This window comes from Octodon degus, unplaced genomic scaffold (assembly GCF_000260255.1).
Source record: "Octodon degus isolate 3935 unplaced genomic scaffold, OctDeg1.0 scaffold00006, whole genome shotgun sequence".
NCBI classification, from domain to species: domain Eukaryota; kingdom Metazoa; phylum Chordata; class Mammalia; order Rodentia; family Octodontidae; genus Octodon; species Octodon degus.
This window is the reverse complement of record NW_004524582.1, coordinates 27,688,481-27,693,137: the sequence shown is the minus strand read 5'-3', so window position 1 is coordinate 27,693,137 and position 4,657 is coordinate 27,688,481.

Here is a 4,657-nt window from a genome sequence, read left to right as displayed (position 1 = left end):
AAAAGCAAGAACAAAAAAAAATCAGAAACAAAGACAGAAATAGAAACATACAGCAATACATATGTTGCAGATTTTCAAAAGAAGAATAGCTGTTAACAATGGTCGATATATTATCTATTTTTATCATCAAACCTGTTGCGCAGATTAATGGACATAGTTATAGAATGCCCTTTCTATTGCATGGCTTAGCTTTGCGTACACTTCATAAACAAAGTGGTCACTGTTTTCCTTCACAGCCAGCATTGTTCACCCTAGTTATGCAATCTTCGTCATCCCTAAAGTCATGAATATATTTTCCTTTATTCTCTTCTAAAAGCTTATTCATCTATATAGTGAAATCCACCATAAATATGGAATTGATTTTTGGACAGGGTTGTGAGGTGGGGTTAATATTTCTCAATGGGAAATTGAACCAGCATCATTTGTTGAGAAGCATGTTTTTGTTCAGTTCTAACGTCCTGGAGTAAGTTATTTCAAGTGAAGTTGTGTTGTCCTTTGCACACCGATCCTTTCCCTGGCTTGATGCAGCCCATGTTGTGTGAATGCAAGATAGCAGAGTTAGGGAGATGGTTTGTTGCTGTTTCCTGGATTACATTAATGTGATTAATCATTATTTTTCAGCGAGATCAACTCACTGCTGGTGGTTGGATGAATGACACAAAACTCTGCGAAAGTTATCACTAAGTTACTGCTCATTATTTTGCAGTGCAAAGAACTTCCAGGAATATGGCTGTGATTCTCTATTTGTTAGTCACTTCTTCAGTACTGTGATAAGATGCCTAAGAATGCCAACTTGAAAGAGGAAAGATTTCATTTGGCTCACAAATTCAAAGTTTTCGGTCCATGGTCAGCTCTCTCCCTTGATTTTAGCCAGTTACTGGTGGTTTCAGTCCCTATTCAGCTGGCTCCAAGGCAGAGTGGCACATGGCAGAGAGCTGCAGTTCATGGCGGCTGAACAGCAACAACAGCAGCAAAGAGCAATGGCTCGACAGTTTCAATAATGAACACATTGCATACATTCTTCCTAGTGGTTCTTTGCTGTACAAGATGCAGACATGATATCCTATTTACAAACACTATTAGAACAAATCCCTCTATTCACTAACATGAAACATGACAGTGACAAGCCATACAGTTATATGTAGAAGATGATCTTTCAGAAGATTTTTGAATCTAGCAGTCAATTGGAATGATTCTCATCCTGCCTAACTATGTATACTGACACCTGTGAACTAAGCAACTGCACTGAAGATGGTAATTTGTATTTGTAATAGTAGGCTCATGCTTGGAGTGCCTGTCATTCTGGTCTTCTGAATATGGGCTGCTTGCCATGACATGCCTGTTGCTGCTGTGCTGTCTCTCAGGTAGATGATTGTTCAAAAAGAAAGAGGAGGTGAATGAAGGCAGGAGACAGGAAAAGGAATGTTGAGGGACTGTCCTGATTCAAGGTTGTATATGGTTAGATTTCTGGACTTATATGTAAACATAAGAATTATATAATTCTTTATGCCTATTTTTAAAATATATTTTAATTTTTAAATGTTTTTTCATCATATTCTGTAGGGACTCAAAGTTTAACATATAAATACTTGATGAAAAATACCTGTTCCATGTTATGCCTAAGATGTTTGATATTCAAACAGATAGTGAGCTTAAGCTTAACAGCCTAAGTTGTATGATAATAACAATAAGCTTGTCTTCTGGATGGTTAACAACCTAAGTTTGCAGACCAAAATTAGAGAAAAAGGAGGGCTGTAAGGAAGGCCAACATTTTGGCCCTAGCCTTCCAAGGTCAATTAAGACTTAGGACATATGGGAACTTGTACTGTAACATCATGTAGCTCAGTAGTGTCCCAAATTTTCTGATCAAGGAGATTATGGGGCCAAAGAGGAAAGTTATCGATGATGTAGAGTGTGCCTAAGGAGAGTCACATGGAGAGAAAACATTCTCTCAGGCTTTCACTAATTGGTTTTGAAACTGTCTCATTGCTATTTGTTTCTCAATAAAATTAATCAAAAAATAAATAAAGTTGAAAAATCTTCCCCCAAGGAATCCCAAATCCGTGATGGTTATACTAGTATTGAAACAAATTATTCTTCACAACACCATCCAATCTCTTGTTAAGAATAGAAAATCTAGAAATTCTCTCTAACTTATTGGATGAGTCTAGCACAAACTTAATGTCAATGTCCAGCTAGGAGAGTATGCAAAAAGACTATAGCAGGCCATTTTCATTAATATCCACTAATGACTTATGGCACCAGTACAGTCAGGAATATACCATGCCAAAATCAAATTAAATTCATCTCAGACATTCAAATTTTGCTTAGCATTGGAAAATCCATTAACACAAATCATTACATTAATGAAAGGGGGAACGCATAATCTTAATAAGTACAGAAAATATTGATTAAAGTTTTATATATATATATGTTATATTTAAATTTTTAAAAAGACTATTGATAGCCTAGTATTTTCAACCTGATATTCAAAGCTTTTCTACTTATAAAGTAAGCCTTGTGATTTTTGGTCAAAGCCTGAAGGGAATTCTTTTAAGATTAAGAATAAAGGTCATCCACTGTTGCCTCTTTCATTGAACATTGGTATAGGACATCCTAACTGATGAGTTCTGACAAATGAACAAAAAACAGGAAATAACGCAGAAGGTATAAAATTGAATTGCTTATAGATGTTATCATCTACACATCAAACACAAAATGGATGATTAGGATTGATAAAGCATAGGGGAGCCACTTTGCTCATCATTTATGGCAAAAGCAACGACAAACTTCAGAGCAATAAGACGTCAGGCTGGTCAGATAGCTCAGAGGACTAAAGCACCTGCTTAGGGTAAGAACAGGGTTCCAGATTCAATCCCAAGGACCACATGTCATGCTGGCCCTGCCCCTGGGACATGCTGAGATGGTGATTGAGACTAGGTGTGGTGGTGCACACCTGTAATTCCAGTGCTTGGGAGGCTGACGACAGGAGGATCACTATGAGTTTAATCTGTGTAGTGAGACCCTGTAGACCCTGTACTAAATACAAACAAACAAAAAAAGACTCTGATAGCTTGGTATTTACATTATCAATAAGATATGTAGAGTATCTAGAAATAAATCTAGGGCCTTGTTATAAGATAACAAGACCCAGTTCCTTGGGAAGAAATTTGTAAGATGTTATAGAATTATGTTGAATAAATTATGTCTCTCTGGAGATACATTACATGTTCATGAACTGGAAAATATAATACTAAGGTAATTCCTAGGGAATTATGATCTAAATTCCATAAAGGAGTTATGTGTCCATGTGTCTATTGATAAGATGATCCTAATATTTACCTGAAAGAGTAAATACTCAAGAGTAATTCACTTCTTACATGCAAGTGGGCTCTGTAAATCCTCAAGTGTCACGTCTTTCAATGCAGTAATTAGGGCTTGTGTAATTGATACTCCCTAACTACTCTAATTGTGGCAGAGAGGACAAATCCTGGACAAAGACTGTAAACCAAGAAGATAACTTGGTTTATGATAGGGATGGCACTGAGGGTGGTAGGGGCGGACTTTTAAAAAAATAATTTTATTGAGAAACAAATGGCAATAAGACAGTTTCAAAACTGATTAGTAGCACAGTTTCAATAATTAATACATTGCATATTGTTGTCATAGTGGTTATTCATAGTACAAGATGCAGACAAGGTATCCTGTCCACAAACAGGATTAGAACAAATCTCTCTATTCATTGAATTAAGAGAAAGTAGCTGTATATCTATCCTAACTAATTTTAGTATACAGATACAAAATGGCTGTTCTTCTGTACCCCCCTTTTTTGGTTAGTTTTGTCAGAGAAGGGCATTGCATTGTCATTTAAATACTGTAGGTGCGTGAACTCAAATCACATGGACGTTTAAATATGCAATCTTCCATGAATTTTCTATCCATGTGAAAATATTGGTTATTTCTCTATACTATACACAAAAGTTAATCAACTGCAGACTGATTAAAGGTCTAAAGATGCCAAATTTCATGATGGATGGGACGTAATGAAGGAGGTGGCCTTGATGATCTCATGGTAAGAGAATGAAGGAATCATGAAGAAGGACCTGCTGTGTACCACTGCTCTAAAGTCATGATCAGGGAAGAAAAAACAAAAAAGAGAATTAAAATTTCAAGCCATGAATTGGGAAAAATGTGAAGAATAAATATCTCATACAAATCAATACAAAAAAGAAAAAGGCTGATATAAAAGTGGGAAAAAGACTTGAAAAGCACTAGGTACAGAAGACAGAAGTGATGCATAATAAAATGTTTGCGAAGGTGTCCCACTGCATCCCAAGAAGCTGTACATTACAGCCACTTGTCAGTTGCGCAAGAAATTAGAACTGCTAGAGTGACGGTGTCAGGCAGCAACTGGGTCACCTACACAGTGCAGGAGTGTAACGTGGCCTGGTGATTTTGGAGATTACAACACTGCCTGTAAAGTGAGGGCATGAGTTGCCTGGGCCGACGGAATCTCAGTGCTAAGAAGAATTCCTGAAGACAGATAAATTAGAGGCCAGACACCAAGCCACATGAAATCAAACGTTCAGAGTAGCACCGGGGCAAAGGAGATCAAAGGATGAGCTCTGAGTTTCCATTGGCTGGACGAGGAGCACGT